At 46.1% G+C, this 26,463-nt stretch overlaps 1 protein-coding gene across 2 annotated transcripts in view; it reads left to right on the top strand.

Annotated features, from left to right (window-relative positions):
• GCNT2 (glucosaminyl (N-acetyl) transferase 2 (I blood group)) overlaps positions 1-26,463 on the top strand; it is a 74,294-nt gene that overhangs the window by 30,610 nt on the left and 17,221 nt on the right. The gene's annotated exons all lie outside the window — the stretch shown is intronic.

The following is a 26,463-nucleotide window of genomic DNA, read 5'->3' as shown; positions in this document are numbered from 1 at the left end:
CATTTTTTAACTCACAGATTTTTTTAGAAATTCGAATTTGCAGTCTTTTTGTTTTTATATCCTGTCAAATCTTTGAGGGTGTTTATGATCATTTGGGAAGGGGTTCAAGGTATGTCAGGCAGCTGAACACAGAAAATACAACCAACTTCCTTTTTCAAAAGTCCGTATCTCTTGCGCAGCCTGGGGCAGCTCTTCTGTCTGCTGATGTCCCAACACACTTGTCTGTAATATTGCGCCAAGGTGTTTGTGGGTGTCAGCCCTCCGGTAACGTGGCCCTCTGCCTGCCATTCCTAAAATAATTCCTGGCTCTTGTGTGTGCTGTTGTTATCGTGGGCACACTGTTGAGTGCTGCTTGAAGCTACCTTTATATCTGAAAGTAGACGCAAAGCAGCAAAACATATTTGGCTCCCTAATCATTCGGCATTCCTAAATGGGAGTGGTAAGCACGGAACGCAGAGAGGAGCAAACAAGGTGGCTGGGGACAGGCATCCTGTACGCTGTCCCAGGAACAGGTGATTTTCAGAAATGCCAAATTCTCAGGTCAGGAGCAGGAGGGGAAGTAAACCAGCGCCTATCAGAGCGTGGTGTGTGTTAACCTAGTTATTTACAGCCACCTGTTTTCACACACCTGTAAATATTCTGTATCTGATGTTGGTCTTCTGGGCGTGGTTTGTGGCAGATGTGTTATATTCTACATGATTTATTTTAATGATGAGCAAAAATCATTGACAGTCCCATGTACAGAGGCAGCTGGTGAGGCTAGGAGAGGGTGGGTGAAGTAATGTGGGCCTGGGGTTCACCCAGGTCGGCCAAGGCAAAGCTAAGAGATGACTCCAGACTTGTGGGCCTGACTTTCCTGCGTGTATCTAAGAGGATTCCCTGCAGAATTCCAGAGAGGAGGAAGGATAGGAGTGGCTGGGAAAAAATGAACAAGCTGTGGAAGTGAGTTCCACTTGGCCATTTTGGGGTCCCCTTTTGAGGTTGCAGGGATACGGGGAGAGAAAAAGAGTTGGAAGACAGCAAGCGTGCAAGGCTTCTCAGGGCCACTGTGCTGAGTCACAAGGTACCCTTTTTTGAAGGCACCGCCACCCCCCCATTGGGGCTTCTGTGTGCTTGCTTAGTTTGAAGCAGACGCTGGTCTGCCCTGAGCTGGTGGGAATGGTTACTGTCCTTCAGTGAATGTTCTCAGAGAGGCGAGGGAGCCAGATGCCACGGGCTGACTGTCATGACAAAAAGAAAATGACATGTTTAGTGGACTTTGCTTTCATGTGGAGCAGAAGCTTCGTAAAGTAATAGATTTGCTTGACCTTCAGATTTTCAGCACGGAGTAGGTATTTGTTTAGTCCTTCATGGAACCAGGTTCTCTTAAGTGTCCTGAGGGGACAGCTGTTGAACAGACGTGGCTTCAAGAAATTGAAGTTTTGGGAATTGAAAATTGGGTATTAAATTTTAGTGATGATACAGTAAAAAGTATACTGAGTTAATTTTTCCCCTCCAGAAAAACACTTTTCTCTTTAATATTCATCCCTACTTATTTTTAAGTACAATTGGTTACTTACTGTGGACTTTGCCAATTTTTTTAAAGATTTATTTTATTAGGAAGCAGAGTGACAGAGAGAAGGGAGATCTTCCAGCTGCTGGAAGATCTTCCACCCCCAAATGCCTGCGACAGCCAGGGCTGGGTCAGGCCAAAGCCAGGCACCAGGAACTCCATTTGGGTCTTTCACGTAGGTGGCAGGAACCCATGAATTTGGGCCGTCCTCTGCTGCCTCCCAGGATGGGTTAGCAGAAAGCTGAATCAGAAGCCTGGAGTAGCTGCGACTCGGGCTAGGCGCTCCCACATCAGACGCAGGTGTACCAAGCTGCGGCTTAACCCACGGTGCCACGATGCCTGCCCCAGCCCACCCCTGTTTTTTCAAGTTAGCTTTAAAAAAAATAGAAAACATATTTAGAAGGTTGAAAAATGTTAAAGCATGTACTCTATCAGCTACTTATGTTATCACTTCCTTGTCCATTCTTCCATGGGCATTTTATTATGTTCCTAGCAATAATATTAATTAGGGTGGAAAACATTGCATATGGATATTTTAAAGCTCACCCTCCACAAATATTCAGAAAATGGAAAATATTTTAGGCACCATATCATCCATGAGTTAGAAACAGAAAACTGCAGTGTGGTCTTTGTCCAAATAGGTCATGTCTATGTTGAAGCATTTTAAAATCTAAGGCCGGGGAACTCTGAAGCAAGGCCTCCGGTTCCCCTGCCCTGGCGTGTCCAGCGATGGTGGCACTGCAGGACTCCCAGACAGGCTGAAAGAGCACCGTGAACCCTTACTTGTCACGTTGCATCGGCTTCAGGGTCAGGTTTGAGCTCCTGGTGTGCTGACTGCCATGGCCTGGCCCCTTACCCATCTCTCTCCTCTCAGTTCTTTTTCCTTGATGCCTCATACTTGTTTCAGCAACTGTTTGGTCCCACAAACTTCTGCCACTTCCACTGCTTCTCTGGCTTTTCATCATATCTCCTCGTTGCCATCTCTAACTGCTGGGATGCCCCTCCTAGCATCTCCAACTCCTCTTCATCCTTCATAGCCCACCCTTAGATGTCACCTCCTCCAGATGTCATCCCTGACTGCCACCCTTCCAGGTAGTTGGTGCTTCAACCCTGGGTTTGCCTGTTCCTAATGCCAGCATTGACTTGTAATTATGTTTCGTGAGTGTCTCCTGAACCCTGCCTCCTCAGTAGCTGAGCTATTAAGGATAAGCAAAGTGACATCTATCCTAGTGTCTCCCATCTCATCCCCCGCTCTGCCATTTCTCACTGTGTATGTGCCAGATGTGAAGATAAGCGGCCCTTGGGATGCCTGTGGCTGGGGGCTGGGGAGGGGCAGGAATGAGATCATTGTGAAAAGGAGGAACAGATCAAGTATCCTGTACCCAAGGGTGGGGTGTGTGTGATGAGAATTAGAGAAACAGCAGGTAAAATATGGCTTGCAGTTAGGATTCCACCATTGCTGGGTCAACAAATGATAACAGGAAGTGAGAGGAAGAGATGTGTAGAAACAGAAGGGACCGGAGTTCCAGAAGCAAGGTTCGTGGGCCAGAGTCCCTCCTTAGAAAACCTGGTTCCCTTGGGGCCCGCGCTGTGGCCTAGCGAGTAAAGCCGCTGCCTGCAGTGCCAGGATCCCATATGGGCACTGGTGCAAGTCCCGGCTGCTGCTCCACTTCTTTTTTTTTTTTTTTTTTTTTTTTTAAGATTTATTTATTTATTTGAAAGTCAGAGTTACACAGAGAGAGAAGGAGAGGCAAAGAGAGAGAGAGAGAGAAGTCTTCCATTCACTGATTCACTCTCCAGATGGCTGCATTGGCTGGAGCTGTGCTGATCCAAAGCCAGGAGCCAGGAGCTTCTTCCGGATCTCCCACATGAGTGCAGGGGCCCAAGGACTTTGGCCATCTTCTACTGCTTTCCCAGGCCATAGCAGAGAGCTGGATTAGAAGTGGAGCAGCTGGGCCGGTGTGGAGCGCAGCGGGTTAAAGCCCTAGCCTGAGGCGCCAGCATCCCATATGGGTGCCGGTTCTAGTCCTGGCTGCTCCTCTTCCAATCCAGCTCTCTGCTGTGGCCCGGGAAAGCAGTAGAAGATGGCCCAAGTCCTTGTGCCCTGCACCCATGTGGGAGACCTGGAAGAAGCTTCTGGCTCCTGGCTTCGGATCGGCACAGATTCGGCCGTTGCAGCCATCTGGGGAGTGAACCAGCAGATGGAAGACCTCTCTCTCTGACTCTACCTCTCTCTCTGTCTTTCAAATAAAATAAAATAAATCTTTAAAAAAAAAAAAAAGAAAAGAAAAGAAGTAGAGCAGCCAGGACTCAAACCAGTGCCCATATGGGATGCCAGCACTTTTGGCAGCGGCTTTACCCGCTATGCCACAGTGCCGGTCTCTATTCCACTTCTGATCCTGCTCCCTGCTATGGCCTGGGAAAGCAGTAGAAGACGGCCCAAGTCCCTGGGCCCCTGCACCCATGCGGGAGATCTAGAAGAAGCTCCAGGTTCCTGGCTTCGGATCAGCCCAGCTCTGGCTGCTGTGGCCATTTGGGGAGTGAACCAGTGGATGGAAGACCTCTCTCTCTCTCTCTCTCTCTCTCTCTCTGCCTCTGACTCTCTGTAATTCTGACTTTCAAATAAATAAATAAATCTTTAAGAAAAAGAAAATCTGGTTCCCAGGTAGCCAATCTGGACCCATCTCGTTGCCAGCCTCTGATGCCAAGAAAATACCTGGGCAGGCAGCACATGTGGACGCCCCCACATGTTTCCGCCTTGTGCGCTCCTGGTTTGAGTTTCTCCCACACCTGGCACCCATTCAAACCTGCTGCTAACACCATTCCTGGGCTACGGACAGTTCCTACAGTGGCTGCTTCTGGTTTAATTTGATTTAGAGGTTTAAGAAAAGAGAGAAAGGAGAAAAGAGAAAGAATATGAAAGATTAAAAAGAGACAATAGAAAGAAACATAAAACACCCATCCAGGTGTAGCTCTCAGTGTAAACACTGAGCTATTTAGAAGGTAGGTGTTCTCTCCAGAAAGATTACCAGGGCCTTAAACCTGGGCGTGGCTGGGTCTGTCCCAGTCTCTTTCAAAGTATGCATTGTGTTTTGTGTACATCAACCCAAATTTAGAATCCAGTTTCTGGAACCACAAAGGGTCATTCACTCACGTCCATTATACCCTGGACAGAGAATTATAAACACTGATGGACTGGTAGAGTCCTCTTAATGATCATCAGCTGGACATTCAGGTCTACAAACACACTGTCTATTGTGGTCAGAGGACAATCCACAATGGCCCCTGTTCTGTCAATGTAGAGATAAATTCTGCTGGAGGTAGGGACTCCACAAAAACATACCTCCATGGGTTCCTATCCATTTAACAGAGCCTAAAAATATCATTTTATATAGCCAGATAATATGAAATATACAATAAATTGGAATGTGATTTTCAAAATATTATTTTAGCAATGTAGACGTGTTTGACTCATTTTACCTCTTTGGTGAAGGGATCTGGATTCCTCCTGGGCCAGTAATGTAGGTAGGATCATGGTGGAAGGTATCTGTCTACAGCGTATCCTGACCCCTGACCACTTAGACTGATGAGGTTTTTCTTTTTTTTTTTTTTTTATGTTTATTTATTTATTTCCATCTACTTAAAGGAGCAGCAGAGAAGAAAGAGAGAGAGGCAGAAATAGAAACTACTTCCGTCTGCTGGTTCACTCCCTACATGCCTGCAGCAGCCAGGGCTGGGCTGGGCTGGGCCCAGCCAGGAGCCCGGAACTCCCAGGTGTCCCACATGGGAGGCCGGGGCCCAGGTACTTGAGTCATTCCCTGCTGCCTCCCAGGTGCACACTGGCAGGAATGTTGGACTAGTAAGCAGAGCCAGGGCTTGAATCCAGGTACGCCAAGATTTTTGAAGTCCCCTTGTTAAATGATGACTATGTATCGATGTCTAAATTATCTCTTTAACACACAGAATCACTACCCTGTTTCTTGGGACATCATTCAAAAGCATCTCCTTCTATCCTCCTTGGAGTCTTTGTATTATGCGAAGGACTTTGGAGGGAGTGTATTAGGGAGAGTGGTTAAGTTGCCACTTGGGTTGCCCACTTCCCACATCTGAGTCCTGGCCCTGCTGGGGATCCAGCTCCCTGCTAATGTGCACCCTGGAAGACAGCAGCATTGACGCAGTGTGTTTGGGTCCTTCCCACCCATGTAGGAGACCTGGGTTAATTTCTGGGCTCCTGGTTTCCACTTGGCCCAGCCTCAACTGTCATGTTTGGGGAGTGAACCAATGGATGGGAGATCTTTGTTTCTCTCTATCTGCCTTTCAAATTAATAAAACAACTGTCTTTCTGCCTTTTAAATAAAATGCAAATAAATAAATGAATAATTTCAAATGCAGTCTCTCTCTTTTTTTGGGGGGGGAGGGGTTTTGGAGGCAGCTAGGGTTGTAGTCCTTCCTCCCAGCACCTGCCAACTGTGCGACACTGAACTTGGTTTACTCGTCTACGATGAGAAGGATAATAAGCAGCTGTGTTCCCAGAGGAATGGTAAGAACAGAGCTAGATAAGACAGCATACAAGAGCGGATGTAGTGTAGGGCTTCTCAGCCCTAAGCATGCCCCAGCGTCCCCCTGCAGGGCTTGGGGAGGCACTGGAGGCTGGGGCCCGCCTCCAGTCTGAAGCAGGGTCCAGACTTGTGCCTGGTTCTGCTGCTGCCATGCATTGGGGGCCACACTTGGGGAGCTCCTGACTTAGACCATCTATCGCAGAGACTGGCATGTTAAGAGAGAGAGGAAAAGACAGAGCGAGAGATCTTCCATCTGCTGGTTCATTTTCCAAGTGGCCATGTAGCTGGAGCTGGGCCGATCCAAAACCGGGAGCTAGGAGCTTCTTCTGGGTCTCCCGTGCAGGAGTTGGGGGCCCAAGCACTTGGGCCATCTTCTACTTCTAGGTGCATTATCAGGGAGTTGGATCGGAAGTGGAGCAGCTGGGACTTGGACCAGCACCCATATGGGATGCCAGCACTGCAGGCGGCAGCCTTATCCACTACGCCACAGCCCTGGCCCCACGTTGGTAGATTTGTAGCCAGTGTGGGTTCTGTTCATTGTCATCTGGAGACTTCTTTGAGTGAAAAGGCAACCACCAGTTAAGAAAAATGCAAAGGTTTATATAAGGAAAAGCTTGATGGTTGATGGTGTTGATTGCAAATGATAAGCTACTGAGAAGTTCTCATATGGAGGAAATGTCATGGTCGATTTTGGCCTTTATCTCTGTTAGCTTTGTGTGCTTGTGCAACCCAAACCTCAAACTTCCTTTTTTTTTTTTTAAGAATTATTTTATTTTATTTATTTGAAAGACAGAGTTACAGAGAAAGGTAGAGCCAGAGAGAGAGGTCTTCCATTCCACTGGTTCACTCCCCAAATAACTGCAACAGCCAGAATTGAGCTGATCTGAAGCCAGGAGCCAGGAGCTTCTTCTGGGTCTCCCACAAGGGTGCAGGGGCCCAAGGAGTTGGGCCATCTTCTGCTTTCCCAGGCCATAGCAGAGAGCTGGATCGGAAGAAGAGCAGCCGGGACTCAAACCGGCTTCCACATGGGATGCTGGTGCTGCAGGCTGGGGCTTTAATCCATTGTGCGACAGCCATGGTCCCCAAACTTATCTTGTAAAATCACAATGATGCTGTTGGTTTTAGAATTAAATGAACAAAAAAACTTGGATGTCACATGAGAGATTTAATGTTTAACCACTTATCAATGTGAATATATATAAGAAAACCCAAACATGGGCTACTGTTCCTATAAATAATGAGATCTTCATGATGTTGAATTAAATCTCTTTTCAGTACAAAAAAAGTCTATGCTGTGGCTCATCAACTTTGTAATAGAGATATACCCAAAAAGCGATAGGAGGAATTACAGGAACATGTAAACCATTTGATGTATAAAATGGATACTTCTTTTATTTTTGAGATAACATATTTTTAATTTACATTATAGCCAAAGGGTCACTGCTCCACTACATAAAGAGTTCAACAAATAAAAAGAGATAATAGTTCAGTAGGAATATAGGCAATGGTATAAACAATAAACAAATGAAAAGGTATTGAACTTCAGTCTTGTATAGTAAATCCTAAAATAGTCACAGATCATTAAAACTATAGTAGTATATAATTTGACAAAGATTTAACAATTTGATAAATATTTAAAACAAAGTTTGATGAAATTTGTCGCAAAACTAAAGCTCTTTTTTATTTTTAATTTTAGCTCCCACATATAAGGGAGAACATGTGATATTTGTCTTTCTTTATCTGGCTCATTTCACTCAACATGGTGTCCTCCAGTTGCATCCCTTTTGATGCAAATGATACAATCTCATTCTTCTTTATAGCTGAATAATATTCCATTTTGTGTGTATATACCACATTTTCTTTTTTCACTCATCTGATGATGGACACCTTTGTTGGATACTTATTCTTGGTAATTTTGATTTCCCTTAATGTCACTGTTATAATTTTAAAGTCCACTAAAAAGCTTCCTTTGGTCCTCACAGTAACACTGTAAGTGTATTATCTGTTAGAAGAGTGTTTCCGTAAAAACAAGAAGGACTTCAATCAGATCTTCAGAACTCTGTGTCTGAGATACAACAGGAAAGGAACAGGAATTGGGTTTAATTGGTTGCTTTATTTTCTTAAGCTCTGCCATGTTCCAGAAAGGACTTAAGATAACTGTGTAGAACATAATATGATTTCTTGCAAAAGGAAATCAACAATAGCCAAGACATGAAAGAAGTGAGAAGGCCTTCTCACAATCATTCTATACAGATTGCCGCTGGCCTGGCCACATCCTTCCCATTCTGGGTGTTGAACTTCCTCATTGTTAAATAGAATTGTGCCCATCCTCGGCACGCACACTGGGCTAATTCTTAAAACTCGGCTATAAAAATGTGTAGATGCACACAACAAAACAGGGAGAAGAATAATCCTCTCATGCCCATCAGCTGGTTTCAACAATAATCAAGTAAATAAGCTTTCAAGCAAGAAAACAAAATTCAAGACAAATCTTTGTTGTCTCTGTAAGTCTCATTCTCTTCTCATAGAAAATGCAAAATTCCAATATTCAAGGTTGAAGTTTTCTACTTATTCCATAGCAATTTTCTGAAGAGTGAAAATATTTTCATTCAACTTGAACGTTTAGGATATGCTACACCAGCCAGAGTTTTCATCTTTTTTTAATCAACAAAGTTGAATCTCAGCATGAACTCTGTAGGCATTAGAAGTAAGAGTCATTTTTAAGTTAACTTTATATGAATGAAGTTGAGCGTCATAGCCCTTCCTAATTTCCTAATGGACTCTGGTCTTTTTACTTTGTATTTATTGAACTTTTTATTTAATAGAGCCATTGAGCCTTTTACCATAAGGTAAAAATATGTTATCTCTGAAAAAACAGATACTTAGGTTAAAGAAAAAGGCAATAAAGTTGCCAATAACCCTGGGTTGGAGGGGAGTAAAAGTCAGGGGGCCCTGGCTCCCTGCTAGTGAACTTAGGAGAGCAGCAGAAGATGGCCCAAGTCCTCAGGCCCCTGTCACCCACGTGGGAGACCCGGATGGAGGTCCTGCTCCTGGATTTGGCCTGCCTGGCTGTTCTGGCCGATTGGAGGGTGAACTAGTGGATGGAAGATCTCTTTCTTTTCCTCTCTCTATGCCTTTCAAATAAATAAATAAGGCTGCTTCTTCCTCCTCCTCCTCCTCCTCTTCTTTTAAAGATAAAGGTCAGAACTCTGTTTGATAAAATTTCCATTCTCTTGGGCTTCCTCCTCCTGCAGCGGAAATGGGGAAGGAGTTAGTTTCACGAAGAGTAGCACAGGACCCGACATGGAACTGACATGAAGTTACTTTGCCTTCAGTCAAATCTTAATGCATTTCTAATACCATAGTTCTCACAGAGCCTTCTCTGTTGTAGTCAATCTTGTTAATTTTTCACGCAACATATAAGTTGAGATGCCCCGGTTAGGAAGGCTCATGGCTCTGCCGAAGGTTTCTCTGATCTTTCAGGGTTGTGTGAAGAAAGACTGTTGGCCGGCGCCGCAGCTCACAAGGCTAATCCTCCGCCTAGCGGCGCCGGCACACCGGATTCTAGTCCCGGTCGGGGCGCCGGATTCTGTCCCGGTTGCCCCTCTTCCAGGCCAGCTCTCTGCTGTGGACCGGGAGTGCAGTGGAGGATGGCCCAAGGGCCCTGCACCCCATGGGAGACCAGGAGAAGCACCTGGCTCCTGGCTTCAGATCAGCGGGGTGCGCCGGCCGCAGCACGCTGGCCGCAGTGGCCATTGGAGGGTGAACCAACGGCAAAGGAAGACCTTTCTCTCTGTCTCTCTCTCTCTCACTGTCCACTCTGCCTGTCAAAAAAAGAAAGAAAGACTGTGGACCTTGGGGTAGGAGAGAGCTGCTGCCTATAGTGCCAGCCTTGTCTCTTAACAGCTTGTCTGACGATGAGCAAATAAATTCCTTAGGTGATCGCAAAAGAGAGGCCCATGTTATTTTTAAGTCTGGAACTTGTAACGGAAGGAACAAGTTTCAGAAGCAGATAGGCTTAGGTTTAATTTATCTGCTCTGAGATCTTGAGCAATTCCACTATCTTAGATGGGCTTCAGTTTATTTATCTGTAAAATGGGAACAGTACTGATTTCCTAAGATTGTTTGTGAGAGTTACAAAACAGTGGGGTCTAGCTTCCAGCTCAGCTACTACTGATTTTGCTATCACCTCTGGTCCCTCCCTGCTCCCTCTCCAGGATGTATTAACTTCATGACTTTTCTATTTCTATTACACTGTGGCCAGTGGGATTAATGGAACAATAGCCTTTGGGCAGTGAATTTCTCTCCTTGTCATGGTAAGCACCCCTGGATCTGGACGCCAGCTACCGCCACTGCCACAACTTAGGACTCAGGCTTGCTAGGTTGCCAGCTTTGCAGATTCCTGGTGTGTGTGATTGGAGACAGAATAGTAATATTTCTGAACTTCACTTCCTGTATTTATTTTTTAAGGATTTATTTATTTATTTGAAAGGCAGAGTTACAGAGAGAGAGAGTCTTCCATCCTCTTGTTCACTCTCCAAATGGCTGCAACTGCCAGAGCTGTGCCAATCCGAGGCCAAGAGTCAGGAGTTTCTTCTGGGTCTCCCACATGGGTGCAGGGGCCCAAGGACTCGGGCCATCTACTGCTTTCCCAGGCAATAGCAGAGAGCTGGATTGGAAATGGAGCAGCAAGGACTTGAACCGGCGTCCACATGGGATGCCGGCACTATAGGCAGTGACTTTAACTGCTATGCCACAGTGCCGGGTCCCACTTCCTCTAAAAAATGGGAATTCAGGAGCCAGCACTGTGGCGCAGCGGGCTAACTCCCTGGCCTGAAGCACTGGCATCCCATATGGGCGCCGGTTCTAGTCCTGGCTGCTCCTCTTCCGATCCAGCTCTCTGCTATGGCCTGGGAAAGCAGTAGAAGATGGCCCAAGTCCTTGGGCCCCTGCACCCACGTGGGAGACTGGGAAGAAGCTCCTGGCTCCTGGCTTCGGATCAGTGCAGCTCCAGCCATTGCTGCCAACTGGGGAGTGAACCATCGGATGGAAGACCTCTCTCTCTCTCTACCTCTCCTCTCTTTCTCTGTGTAGCTCTGACTTTCAAATAAATAAATAAATCTTTAATAAAAAAAATAATTCAATAGAATCTGTCATTGCATGTGAATTTTATGTATCTAATATATAGCCTGATATCTAGGGTTGTTTTTATTCTACCCAGTTGCTCTGAAAAAGGGCAACAGGGACTGGAAGAATGCAATCCTATAAAATGCAGATGCATCTGAGATTACTACAAGGGATTTAGAAGACTTTTCTAGAATGAGTCAAAATCAGTGTGAATTTCCTTCCTCCCTCAGCTTCCCATGCTACTTGGGCTCCTTCTGCAGGGGGAAGTGGGAGGGACAGAATACCTGGTTAATGGGATTGATTGTATCTTGGGCAATGTTCGTAGGTGTGCTAGAAAACACAAAAGGCCTCTAACAACCCTGTGTAATCTCCTCTCTCTGCCTAGTAAATAGTGCAGTGTTGTTTCCATCATATTGAGCAGGCACCTGACCCAGGTGCTTGCAACAGGTGTCACAGTAAGGGGCATCTTGCCTGCCTCCCTGTCAGCCCCCGGCCATTGTGTCCAGCAAAAGCTAGAGCAACAGGGAGTGTGTCAGGTGACCAGTGGTCCACATGGACTTGAACTGTAGCAGAATGAAGAGGAAGAAGCCCTTCCCGCAAAGGCTGGGCCTTTGTAATGGCCTCTTCTATTATGATCTTGGACCAGTTCCTTCAAATCTTCACACTTGGCTTCCCCATCCAAGAAATGACAGATACTCTCCTTATGGAGGGGGTGGGAGCAGGGGGTGAAGAGGGCCTGTGTTGTGAGAAGTGCAGTACTAACTCTGTGACTAATAACTTGCAGCTCTGGAACCATGACTCCGAAGCCAGTAGCACCATTCCTGGCACATGGAAGGTGACTGCTGAATTGCGGTGGCGTTGACGTTAGTGCTTTTTGTTGTTTTACCTTAAGTGGCAGAAACAGAGTGGCTACTTCAGAAACAATATGGAGGCAGGTGTTTGGCCCAGCAGTTAAGATACTGGTCAGGATATTTGCATCCCATATCAGAGCTCCCGAGTTCCAGTCCCGGCTCTGCTCCCTTATTTGGCTTCCTGCTAATGCACAGGTGATGGCTCAACTACTTGAGTCCCTGCCACCCACATGGGAGACCTGGATTGAGTTCGCAGCTCTCAGCTTCAGCCTAGCCCAGCCCCAGTCAACACAAGCATTTAGGGAGAGAACTTGTGGATAGGAGTTCTCTCTCTTGCTCTCTCTCTCTCTCTCGGCCTCTCAAGTAAATAAATAAAAATTAAAAGAAAAGCAAAATAATTTGATGAACTGGAATGGATAATTTCCTTCTGGAGTTAGAAGGAATTTTTCTCCTAAGGAAGGAATTTTATCTCCTAAGATGACAAAAACTAAGCCCAGGGAAGGGAAATGATTTGTTTGTGTCACATGACTTAGCGGCTGAACTGGGTCAGGAAGATGGGGCTCCTGGGGCCGGCATTGTGGTGCAGTGGATTAAGCAGCCACGTGTGTTGCCAGCATCCCATATCAGAGCGCCAATTCGATTCCAGTCCCAGCTGCTCCACTTCTAACCCAGCTTCCTGTTCATGCACCTGGGAAGGCAGCAGACGTCCCAGGTACTTGGGCCCCTTCCACCTGTGTGGGAGACCTGGCTGGATTGCAGCTCTGGCTGTTGTGGCCATATGGGGAATGACCCAGTGGATGGAAGAATCTGTCTTTCTCTGCCTTCTTCCTCTCCCTCTGTCACTCTGCCTTTCAAATAAATAAGTGACTTAAAAAGAAAAGAAGGCTGGGACTTCCAAGTCTCATTACACTAATCTTTATATATTTAGAGCTTCTCACAGTTTCTCCTTGCAGTGCTCCAGATCTTAGGACAAAAGGGTAATAATATTCTGGGAGGTGGACCTTGTGGTGCAGCAAGCTAGGCCACCACTTGGGTCACCTACCTCCTGTATCAGAGTGCTGGTCGGAGTCCCAGCTCCTCCACACTTTCAACCCAGCTTTCTGATACAGTGCACACACGGCAGCAGGTGACGGCTAAGAATCTAACAGCAACAACAACAAGAAAAGAGTAACCAAAACAGTTACTCCAGGAACACATAGGGCAGCCTCTTAACTCCCCATCACAGCTCCTTTCCATCAGTCAGGTCATGTGAGAATCCTGATGAGCATCTCCCAGCCCCAAGTCAGCTTCTTATCAGAACTCCTTCGGAAGAGGCTCCGTCTAGATGTAAGTGGTTCAAGGGTTTATGTTGTCCTGAAAGTTGAATATTTTAGTCATTGGTCTTGAGCTGAAGATGTCCATTTTTTTTTTTTTTAAGATTTATTGATTTATTTGAAAGGCAGAGGCAGAGAGAGAGAGAGAGAGAGAGAGAGGTCTTCCATCCACTGTTTCACTCCCCAAATGGCTGCAATGGCAGGCGCTGGGCTGATCTGAAGCCAGGAACCTGGCGCTTCCTCCAGGTTCCCTATGCGGGTGCAGGGGCCCAAGGATTTGGGCCATTTTCTACTGCTTTCGCAGGCCATAGCAAAGAGCTGGATTGGAAGAGGAGCAGCTGGGACTCGAACCGACGCCCATATGGGATGCCGGCACTGCAGGCTGTGGCTTTACCTGCTATGCCACAGTGGCGGCCCTTTTGCTTTAGTGTTTTTAAAATATGGACTTACCTGCTGTACAGATGAAAACTCCAGCACTCAAGTGCTTAGAAACAAAGCCCTCAACACCTGCCTATTGAAGTCCCGTGTTTTATTTGACAAATGTCTGTCCTTGCATTGCTGTCCATTTTGTAACTTTCTTAAAATTTTATATTGACATAATAATACAGAGCACTATGTGTTAGGCTGTCACAAAACACACCAAACACTAGAGTAAGGGAAAGGGCTTATTGGGGAAACCCAGCAGGCTGGAGGGAAGGGGCGAAGAAGGAAAATAGAAGGAGAGTATAAGAGAGAGAGAGACGGAGAGGAGAGGAGCTAGCGAGGAGAGAAGAGAGAGAGCAGAGATAAGAGAGACGAAAGGAGGAGAGGAGAACAGACGAGAGGAGCCAAGAGAGCACGCGTTCAGGAACAGGCCCCTTTAAAACTTTGCCAGAGGACGGGCAGGAAAACAGGAGCAGCGAATCCCATTAGGATGGGGGTGGAGCTTGACACTGATGGTTGGGCCACGTCGCCACCTGGCTTCCAGCAATGGTGGCGCGGGGGCGGGGGGGGGGGGGGAGGTAGAGCCTAGGATGGTGTCAGGGTATAGATTGCGCCATGGATAAAACTGCGCCATTTTCCTAACACTATGTGTATCAGAATTGAACAGATCACTGCATTTTCAAAGCACCCCTTACCTGAACAACCTTGCTCCTAGTATATGTACCTCGAACTCCCAAGGGTTCCTTTGTGGTCACTTCCAAGAGTACCACTATCCCAAACCATAAAGTAGCTGTCTGTTTTATCTTGCAGTGTGGCTGCTAATTGGAGCCCAGTGGTGTTTACCCGAATGCTTAGGATAAATGAATGTTTCAGGAAGAAGTGCTAGGACCAAGTGTCCCATATTTCTGCATTTCCCATAGAGTCAGAGGATGGGGACAGGAGCCCACAACTTCCAAGCACATTGCAAGGCTCTGTCTCCCATGTTTCTGCTCTTTGTAGAGTTTATTTGGGAGTTCTTTGTACTTGTAGGAGACTGTAAACAGAATACTGTGCTGCACTGTAGAAAAGATTAGGCTTGCTGTAGATAGGGACTTCATTCCCAGAATTAGCAACCTATATATACCCAGGACATGCAACAACAGATGGGATTTATCTCTGACCTTCAGCAACTTTTGACCCGTCTTGGGTTTTAAGTAGAGGTTAAAATTAGACAACAATCCTAAGTGAGCGTTTTTTTTTTTTTTTTTAATTTAGATTTATGTGCAGGGGATATGAGGGGAGGTTTTAAAACTTGAGAATGAATTCTTGATTTACATCCAACTGGGTGTAGCCTGGTGCCTTGTTTTGGAGGTGCAGAAGGCACTTTGCTCAGAACAAGATAAAAATTTGTCTCATGGGGTCATTAAGAACTTTTCCCCAGGCAATAAACAGAACAGTACAGGGCAGGCTGCGTTTGATCGATTTCAATAAAGAAGGACCCTGCCATGAAAAGAAATCAATATCGCACTTTTATTTGGAAGTCCCATAAAACGTAGGAAATGCTGCTTGAAATGCAAAATACCTAATTCAAGCTGTGGACAAAGACATCCAAATAAGCATATTTGTCGCTCCCCCTCTTCGTGGAGGAACGACACAGGACCCTGCGCTGTTCTTTTGTCTGCTCGGCCCTCCCCGGGTTTGCTGCTGGTTCTTCCCGGGTTGGCTACCATCCCTTACACCTCCGTGGAAGGCCGGTTCCCCCTGCCACATTCCCCACTTCCGCGGGGGAGCGGCACACCGCCGGCCGGCCCTCTCGGGGGCTGCACAGGTGTTCCCCTTAGATGTTCCTCCTAGATGTTCCTGGTGCATGCCGTCTCTCTCCTCTTTTATAGTCCTCCTCCGCCAATCCTAACTCGGCTGCCCACACGCCGAGTACGCTGCTCTCCTGCAATCAGGAGCAGGATCAGCTCCTGGAGGTCATCACTCAAGTTGGCAAGAGGCAGCTGTGTAGAAGCTGTTTTCTTCTCTCCCAGCGCCATATTGTGGGAGAGCAGATGCATAGAATAAGTCTTAATTCCAGTAACTCAGTCCAGTCCGGGTTGCTCCCCACACATATTACAGAGATGTTCAAGTGCTGCAAATAGCACCAGAATCTCCCGAGCTTCTAGAAGATTATACAACTTAAGTTTTAAGAAAATAGTCATTAATTTTTAAATTTTCTTAAAGATTTGTTTATTTATTTGAAAGGCTGAGTTACAGAGAGAGGGGAAGAAATATCTTCCATCCATTGGTTCACTCCCCAAATGGCTGCAACAGCCATGGCTGGGCCAGGCCAAAGCCAAGAGCCTGAAGCTTCTGGTCTCCCTCTTGTGTGGCAAGAGCCCCAACACTTGGACCGTCTTCTGCTGCCTTCCCAGGCGCATTAGCAGGGAGCTGGATGCGAAGTGGAGCAGCCAAGACTTAAACAGGTGCCCCATGGGATGCCAGCATCACAGGCAGTGGCTGAACCCACCACGCCACAATGCTGGCCCCCATTTATGGATTATTTGAATTATTCTAACTATGATTTGTTTCACAAGGAAGAAAGATTCGCACCGTAAATGTGCCAAGATGCTAATGCTAGATAATTTGGAGGAGTTGGAAAATAAACACTTAGTTTTTTTCTTTGAACTTTACTGAAACTTAAAAATAAAGAAAGTTACTTTATTTAGTGAAATATAAATTCTCTCCTTCCTGAGACACAACACTTGGTGTTTTGGGAGTATAATATGTGTATATATATATATATATTTATCAGTGATTTTTTTTTAAGGTAGTTACAGAGAGAGAGAATTTTCCATCCACTGGTTCACGTCCCAAATGGCCAGGCTGGGCCAGGCCAAAGCCAGAAGCCTGGAACTCCATCTGGATCTCCCACAGGTGGCAGGGGCCCCAGCACTTGGGTCATCTTCCACTGCTTTCCTAGGTACATTAGCAGGGAGCTGAATCAGAAGTGGAGCAGCTGGGACTCAAACTGGCACTCTGGTGTGTGATATACCAGCGTGGCAGAGGCCAGCTTAACCCATTGTGCTACAAATCCAGCTGTGGAAATATAATATAGATAATATCATAAAGTATTATCCTGTGTGAAGAGATATTCAGTCAAGGACTTTTATGAAGAACAGGTGTTTCCAACCATAGCTTCGTATGACAATCATGTAGGGCACTTAAGAAAATAACAGTGCCAGGCCCCACCCTAGACTCAAATATTCAGAATACCTGGGAGATGTGGCTTAGTGATTAGCACTTTTAGAAAGTTCCACGGATGAGTAGAACATGCAATTAGAGGGAGGAAACACTGGGAGAGATGAGGACAAGAGTTAGAGATAAAAACTGAAGAATGGAATGTGCTGGTGACTTGGCCTTATTAAATGCATGAATATCCATTTGCAGTGGATAGTTACTTCCAGAAAAACAAGCTAAGATTCCACTGGGATGAAAAGAACTTCCTAAATTTAGGGGCTTGAAGAAAGGTTTTTGTGATTCTCTGAGTTCTTTGCCCAAGGCCAGCTCTGCCAGGGTCAGATGGTCTTGAATGGCAAAGTTACCAGCCTCCCCACGTGGTCACGCATTCCCTAGCAAGTTTATCTGGGCTGCTTCACTCCTTGGCCTCAAGAAACAATCAGTGAATGTTTTTTAAGTCTGTGCATGTGTCACATTTGTTAATGTCCCATTGGCGAAAGTGGATCACATGGCCAAATTCAAGTGGACAAACATTTTCTACCCTTAGTGGAAAAAGTACAGAGTCCTACTGAGCAAGGATGTGCATTAGCAATGAGACACATTCATGAATGTTTTTTCCAGTCTGCCACCACAAATCAAATTGTATCCTTGCTTACTGGAAACATCTGATTAAACAAGATGTTTACTGAGATCGAAAAAAAAGAACTTAGGGAGTTCAGCATTGTGGCATAGCTGGTAAAGCCGTTGCCTGCGATGCCAACATCCCATACAGGCACCAGTTCACTTCCCAGCTTTTCTGCTTCCAATCTAGCTCCTTGCTAATGGCCTGGGAAGAGAAGTAGAAGTTGGCTCAAGTCCTTGGGCCCCAGTACCTACAGGAGAGACCTGAAAGAAGATCCTGGCTTCAGCCCTGGCTGTTCCCGCTATCTGGGGAGTGAACCAGTGGATGGAAGATCTAATCTGTCTCATTCTCTCAGTAACTCTGACTTTCAAATAAATAAATAGATCTTTTTTTTTTTTTTAAAGAATCTCTCCTCTTTGCTGCTGTTACACTGCCTCTCAAATAATTATAAAATATTTCCTTAGAACAAATGCCAATAGATTGACTTGCCAAGTCAAAAGATACTACATTTTCAAGGGTTCTGACAGAGGCATATTGCTCCTTCAAAAATGGCACCAGTGTATACTCCTGCTTGTAGGTTTAGAGCCCCATTTCACTATATCTTCTCCTAGTAGGTGTGAGGCCGCCACAAAACACCAAACAGCACAGAAAGGGAAAGAGTTTACTGGGGGAAACCCGACAGACGGGAGGGAAGGGGCAAAGAAAGAAAAGAGGGAGAAGGAAAGCATAAGAGAGAGACAGAGATCAGGAGAAAGAGAGAGAGACACGTGTTCAGGAACAGGTCCTTTAAAAAATTTGCTAGGGGGCAGGCAGGGAAGTAGGAGCATCGAATCCCATTAGGATGGGGGTGGGGCTGACACTGGTGGTTGGGCCATGTGGCCACCTGGCTTCCAGCAGTGGCGGCAGGGCCTAAAGCCTAGGATGGCGTCAGGGTGTAGGTCGCGCCATAGATAAGACTGTGCTATTTTACTAACAGTAGGGATTATGTTTTTCTAAAGCTATGCCAGCTTGGTAAGCATAAAAGGGATATGAGGCTATCTCAGGGTTTTCACTTTGTATTTTTTTTTAAGATTTATTTATTTATTTGAAAGAATTAAAGAGAAGGAGAGATACAGAGAGGGAGATCTTCCATCTGCTGGTTCACTCCCCAGATGACTGCAAAGGCCAGGCTCGAGCCAGGAGCCAGGAGCTTCATCTAGGTCTCCCACATGGGTGCAGGGGCCCAAGCCCTTAGGCCATCTTCTGCTGCTTTCCCAGGTGCATTAACTGAGAGCTGGATCAGAAGTGGAGCAACCACCGGTGCCGTATCTCAATAGGCTAATCCTCCGCCTGTGGCGCCAGCACCCCAGGTTCTAGTCCTGGTCAGGGTAGATTCTGTCCCGGTTGCCCCTTTTCCAGTCCAGCTCTCTGCTGTGGCCCAGGAGGGCAGTGGAGGATGGCCCAAGTGCTTGGGCCCCTGCACCTGCATGGGAGACCAGGAGGAAGCACCTGGCTCCTGGCTTTGGATCAGCGCGCTGCGCCGGCCACAGTGTGCCGCCAGAGCGGCCATTGGGGGTAAACCAAAGGGGAAAAAAAGGAAGACCTTTCTCTCTGTCTCTCTCTCTCTCACTGTCCACTCTGCCTGTCAAAAAAAAAAAAAAAGAAGTGGAGCAGCCAAGGCTCGAACCAGCGTCCATACGGGATGCCGGTGTTGCAGGTGGAGGTGAGGTGGGCAGTGGTAGAAGATGATGGCTGTAAACCACAGGAATACAGGGCCTGGCAGACCGAGGTGAGTGCAGCCTGGTGTGGGCCTCAGGGGAGGCAGGAGAGCTCCCAGCTGCCAACCCCCTGTAAATTGTTGTCAAGGGACCCTGGGAGTCCAGACCTTCACAAGCAGTCTGTTTTTCAGGGTTGACTCAGTTCCAAACCAGTGAGCCCACCATCAGAGGTGGATTATTGGCTGCTCTTGTGCTGCTTGTAGTCTGGCAACAAGACTGTAAAGACCCTTGCACACCATGGGCAGGGTGCTGGTATCTTCCCGGCCCAGTGAAATGATGGGCCCAGCTGGGGCAAACTTCTTGATTAGCTGCCAATGGAAGTGAAAGAAAGAAATGACGGTCAGAGTGAGGCTTCTGAGGGAGGAGATAAGCAATAGGAGGGGAGCAAAAAAAGAAATATAAAATGAGAAATGTGGGAACGCCAGTAGGAGCAGAATGGGTGCCTGCAGGGAGAGGTCCAGGTGATGGCCAGCCTGAGTTTGCTTGCCTTTGTCAAAGGCTGCAGGGCTGATGGGCATTGCAAGCTGGCTTGCAATAAAGAAGCAGACACAGGGCACACGGTTCAAAGTACCCTGCACCCCCAAACTAAGAGGGCACCAGCATCAGTGGGCAGACACGGCCATCCGGGGGTATGGCCAATGATGCAGGCAGACTGTAGGCGGGGAGATCCATTTGTCCACAATTAAAGTGGGTTTGGCCAGAGATGGTACAAGCTAGGAAAGCAAAGACTGCAAAGGGCATATGTTTGAGCAATACGATTATAAACCAGGTGAGCTGAGGGGCTGCTGGCCAGTTGGAAATCCGTTATGGGCTCTTTTACTGCACAAAATTTCAACTATAGTTGAACCATTCAACCATTTCAGCCATAGTTGGGAGGGATTAGCTAGTGGATTTAGGTGAATCATGAGGGTGAAAGATTTTGAAGAATGTCACATCTTCATGGAGGAAAGAAGAAAAAGTTGTCAGGCCTGGACTTTAGCCAGCACTGTCTCAGGAAAATCTGCCATAATTAAAGGAGTGTTTGACCAGAGCTGGAGTCATAAATAGGCAGGGTAGGTAGGCAGAGGGCCAAGGGACCAAGGTCACCGTCTAGGTCAGGACTGCCAAGGAGTCTGAAGTGCTCCGAGCCTGGGACTGCCTGTGTGTGTACATACCACTAAGGTTTCCTGCTCTTCACTAGGCCACTGGCCAAGAAAAACTCTTTGGGCTGCTACTGAGAATGTTAATAAATCCAAGTCCTTGTGGATACTCTAGACCAAGAGCTCCAAGAGTACCTCAAGCATCATTGTTCCAGCATCCATTCTATGATGCAGGATGCATCATTGGAACAAGCGAATAAATTATCTTGAAGTAAAGTCAACACGTTATTTAGCCTGTCCATACTCCTAGGCAATTCACTGACACTCTAGGCTCCTGTTTACCTAACTGGGCAGGGAGAGGAAACATATTAGAAAATGTCTGACATAACTTCAGTTCCAAAATCCTGGGTCTTTTTTTTCCTCTCTTCATTTTACCTTTTCTTTTTACAACTAAGGAAGAGTTAATTTGCTGGTAGTTATCAGAAATGAGAGTGGGTGTGTCATACTAAGAATGCTATGCCATTATCTCACGGATTGTGAAACACTAGAAAACATCTACCCGAATCAAACCAGCATCTTTTTTAGTTAAGCTTGATGCACTGACCGAAGCCAGGAGCCAGGAGCTTCATCCGGGTATCCCACGTGAGTACAGGGGCCCAAGCAGCTGGGAATCAAACTGGTGCCCCTTTGGGATATTGGGGTTGCAGGCAGAGGCTTAACCTGCTACACTACAATGCTGACTCCATCAATAAACTTTAAAAAAATATATAAAAGCGGGGCCAGCACTGTGGCATAGCAGGTTAAAGCCTTGGCCTGCAGTGCTGGCAACCCATATGGCACCAGTTTGAGTCCCGGCTGCTCCACTTCTGATCCAGATCCCTGCTAATGTGCCTGGGAAAGCAATGGAGGATGGCCCAAGTCCTTGGACCCCATATCCAAGTGGGAGACCCACAAGAAACTCCTGACTCCTGACTTCAGATGGGCTCAGTTTCTGGCTGTTACAGCCATTTGGGGAGTGAACCAGCGGATGGAAGACCTCTCTCTGTCTCTACCTCTCTCTGTAATTGTCTTTCAAGTAAATAAAATAAATCTTTAAAAAATATATATAAAAGCAATGTAACACTTAAGAAATTTTTATAAGGAAAAAACTGGTGTGTCCTCCACTGACATTTCATACGCAAATATTTGTCCATGGCTTGTTGAGGGTGTCCAATTACATACCCTGTTTTGTTTTAGCTTTAGTACAGGTTACTTTATGCTCAGATTTGGCAATATCTGGAGATATTTTTGTTGTCACAAAGGGAGTTGGGAGACTGCTACTGGGTTAAGGCCAGGGCTGCTGCTAAATACCCTTGAGGACATAGGACATCCACCGCTCCACCGAGAACTACTCAGCCCACACACGCAGCAGTATTGGCAAAGCTAGGAAGACTGCTTTTGACCGTAGGAAAGAATCAGTCTCTTCTGCAGATACATTGTCCTCAGGATTTTAATAGAGGGTTATATTTTCAATTATTTATTGAATGGCTAATTGCTAAGCACAACACATGCATGATTTCATTTTTTAAAAGAGATTTTATGTATGTATTTGAGAGGTAGAGTTACAGACAGTGAGAGAGAGAGACAGAGAGAAAGGTCTTCCTTCCGTTGGTTCACTCTCCAAATGGCTGCAACGGCCGGAGCTGCGCCGATCCAAAGCCAGGAGCCAGGTGCTTCTTCCAGGTCTCCCATGCGGGTGCAGGGGCCCAAGGACTTGGGCCATCTTCTACTTCTTTCCCAGGCCACAGCAGAGAGCTAGATTGGAAGAAGAGCATCCAGGACTAGATTCCCATATGGAATCCCGGCGCCACAGGCAGAGGATTAACCTACTGTGCCATGGCGCCGGCCCCATATCATTTCATTAATACTGGCTTTAAAGGTTTTAAAGATTTGTATACCATATCTTAAAGAGATTAAGTAAGCTGTAAAAAGTCATATAACTAGTAATAAAAACAGGGATTTGAATTCCTGTCTAGCTTCAAAGCCTGTTCTGTGCTGTTAGTTATTATGTGTAACAATGTCATCATGAACGTCTTCATATATGGCTTGCTGACTTTTTTTTTTATTATTATTAGACAGGCAGAGTTAGAGAGTGAAAGAGAGACAGAGAGAAAGGTCTTCCCTCTGTTGGTTCCCCCCCCCCAAATGGCTGCCACAGCCGGCGCACTGCGCCGATCCAAAGCCAGGAGCCAGGTACCTCTTCCGGGTCTCCCATGTGGGTACAGGGGCCCAAGCACTTGGGCCATCCTCCACTGCCTTCCTGGACCACAGCAGAGAGCTGGACTGGAAGAGGAGGAACTGGGACTACAACCCAGCACCCATATGGGATGCCGGCGCCACAGGCGGAGGATTAACCAAGTAAGCCACGGCGCCAGCCCTTAAGGGTGCTGACTTTTAAAATTTATTGCTTTATCTTATTTTGAAAATGTTTGTTTAAAGGGCAATGGGAATTGCCAGTTATGATGGCTTTTCCTACATGTTTCCAAATTTTCTAGAGTTTACAGTCCCACCATTAAGTGGTGAGAAACTTGTTTCAATACACATTCAATATACGACTATATAATGGTTGAAAACAGAAATTCTGGGCCCAGCATTTTGGTGCAGCAGGTTAGGTGTTCTGTAATCTCCGTGAGTATGTGCCTGGGAAAGCAGCGGATGGTTTAAGCACCTCAGCCCATGCCAGCCACTTGGGAGACACAGATGGAGCTCCAGGCTCCTGGCTTTGGTGTGCCCCTGCCCCAGCACCAGCACCAGCCATTGCAGCCATCTGGGGAGTGAACCAGTGGGTGGAAGATCTGTCTCTCCCCCCTCTCTCTTCTGTGCCTTTCGAATAAATAATAAATCTTTTTAGAAAATGATCCTTGTTTATTTAATAAATGAAAAAACCTTTATCTGACTTAAATCACAAGCAATTGCTGGAACTTGTTACCACATCTAGGTCTCCTAAAATGAGATTAAATCATGTAAGAACAATAAGGAGAAAGATAAGACAATATAAATACAGCTTGCATTTCAAAAAGTCATGTTCATTTATTTAACAAATGGAGCTATTTGTTTAATCAAAGCTGAGCCCCAAGGCAAACATTCCTGGTTACTCTGCAAGCTTTATCTCAAGTGTTTTGTTTACACAAACCTAGGAAGAGCAAATGAGGGAATTGGATTTTGTAGTTTTAAAATGTTTTCTCTGATAATATTGGGGGCCTCTTTGCCCCATCTTAGAAATAATGAAAAATAGGCTCTTCCTGGGATACTTGTGAGTTGAGGGTAAATTCATTCCTTTATATCCCATAACTACCCTAACAGAACCCTGACAGCAGCAATAATCAGAGTCAAGTCTAATGACTTTCAAATAATAATTGGACTCCATTAGAGGGTGCGTGCAGCAGTCATGTCAATCGTTTTTATAGGAATTATTTATTTACTTTCATTCATTTGAAAGAGAGACAGACACAAATCTTTTATCTATTAGCTTACTCTCCAAATATCCACAACAGCCAACAGTGGGCCAGGCTGAAGCCAGGAGCGTAGAACTCAAACCAGATCTTCCACAAAGGTGGCAGGGGCCCCAGAAATGGAGCCATCACCCTCTGCCCTGCATCAGCTGGTTCATCAGCAGGAAGCTGAAATCAGAAGCAGATCTGGGCCACAGAGCCAGGCACTGCAACAGAGGATTCAGGTGTCCCAAGCAGGGTAACTGCTGCACCAAACATATGCCCCACCTTAGTGGTTTTTCACCAGAATTTTAATGATGAAACTGGATTAGAAAACAACAAACCTTAGTAGGTAAAGCCACTGCCTACAGTGCCAGCATCCTCTCTGGGCGCCAGTTCGAATCCTGGCCACTCCACTTCTGATCCAACCCTCTGCTAATGCACCTGGAAAAGACATGAAAGGTGGCCCAAGTGCTTGGGGCCCTGCACCCACATAGGAGACCTGGAAGAAGCTCCTGGCTCCTGGCTTCTGATTGGCCCAGCTCTGGCTGTTGCAGCCATTTAGGGAGTGAACCAGTGGATGGAAGACCTCTCTCTCTGTTTCTTCTCTCTCTCTCTTTTTCTGTAATTCTGCATTTTAAATAAATAAATAAATATTTCCAAAAAAAGATAAAAGAGCAGCATAAACAAGTGCATTACATGTAATAAGCCTAAGTGTTGTTTTGTGAAACTTCTGTTTGGTGTGTGTGTATGAGAGAGAGTTGATGTAATTTCTTCTCTGTGGGCTGCAGTCTAAATTGAAACCCGCTGCTTTAATCCACTTATTTCATTTGAGAGATGAGGCTTGGAGACATTAAATGATGCCCAAGGGTACATAGCTGGTTTGTTGTGGCAAATCCAGGATAAGAACACAACTCTCCAATGCCTAAGCCAGTATCTGTTTTGTCAGGGGGTTGGGCCTGAGGTCAATCTTTGGGAGAAAACTAGGAAACAGAGCTATGCTTGATAATGTCAACGGAGATGGCTGGAGTAGAGGTTCTTGTCTTCCTGTGAGAAAAGAATTTCCGTCACGAGACAGAGAGTAGCAGTAAGCAGACAGCAAGGTTTAATGGATAGCACATCCATCAGAATGGATGGGCACCTCTTCAGACGGGTCTGAAAGTGCCCAGCCTACATTCAGACTGGGGTTTATAAAGCTGTGGGGTCCATGTCGTCCCCATGCAGGTTCAGGGGCTCAAGACTTGGGCCACCTTCTACTGCTTTCCCAGGCCACAGCAGAGAGCCAGATCAGAAGTGGAGCAGCCGGGACTCGAACTGGCGCCTGTACAGGATGCGGGCACTGCAGTCGGCGGCCTTACCCCCTGGCCCCAAGTGGGTGCTTTAAGAAGGAAGTGACTTGAGAAGTCTGGTAAAATGCAAACATCCCCAGCAGTGGGGACAAGTTGGTTAAATTAACTAACGGATATAAAGGTTCCACGTCCATTCATTAGGGGAGATTCTCAGGAGGACCAGGAGACTAAGTAAGAGCTTGACCGATAAATTTGACGCAGAGTTGACAAGCTGTGTCCTTTTCACAGGGGTGCTTGTCACCCAGAGCTTCTCACTCATGATCCTGCACGGCCTGTCCCGTGGATCCTCCAAGATTCTGGTTCCAGTGCAGATCTGGGTAGGGCCCGAGATTCCGGCTCTCTAACAAGCTGCCATTATGCGGCCTGGTGTGGTGGCGTAGTGGGTTGTGACACAGTGGGTTAAGCTGGCATCTGTGATGCTGGCTGCCGTTCAAATGAACAATCTTTAAAACAAACAAACAGAAAACCAAGGTGCCGTGTTTACCATGCCTCAAGTCCAAGACCCACACTTTCATCCACTGCTGCCAGATCTTTCTGTGCCCTAGATTTTTTTTTGCAAAAACAAAGTGGAATTCCACTTGGTCTGTGTTGGCCCTTCTGCCCACTTCTAAAAAAGTAAAGTATTTTTATGCACAAACGTGAATAATATGTAAACATAGAAATGATTGAGAGCTGTCATCAAACTAAATGTTTAGAAGTTGAGATTTGGAATTTCATTAGCAGAAGATTAATAGTTGTTATATGTCAGGAGCTTCCTCCAGGTCTCCCACGTGGGTGTCCTCCAGGTCTACTGCTCTCCCAGGCCATAGCAGAGAGCTGGATTGGAAGTGGAGCAGCCGGGACTAGAACTGGCGCCCATATGGGATGCCAGTGCTTCAGGCCAAGGCATTAACCTGCTGCGCCACAGCGCCAGCCCCAATTTTTCATGAAATTAAACTCAAACTTTTCGCTCCATTTTCCATGAACTTTTTGAAGTTCCTTGAAGCACACAGGCAAGCTAAAATAATTTTTGAAGTATTCAAATGCAAATTAATGCAATTAGGAAATAATATGATATAATGAAATGTTTACTCCAATATTTTTCCTGAGTAGTTTTCTTTTTTTTTTTTTTTTTTTTTTTTTTTTAAGATTTATTTGGGGCCGGCACTGTGGCTCACTAA

The sequence above is a fragment of the Oryctolagus cuniculus genome, chromosome 5 (genome assembly GCF_051225735.1).
Source record: "Oryctolagus cuniculus isolate XC-2025 breed Fujian yellow rabbit chromosome 5, ASM5122573v1, whole genome shotgun sequence".
In the NCBI taxonomy this organism is placed as follows: domain Eukaryota; kingdom Metazoa; phylum Chordata; class Mammalia; order Lagomorpha; family Leporidae; genus Oryctolagus; species Oryctolagus cuniculus.
The sequence above is the reverse complement of the archived record's forward strand: the minus strand, read 5'-3'. Positions and strand labels throughout refer to the sequence as shown.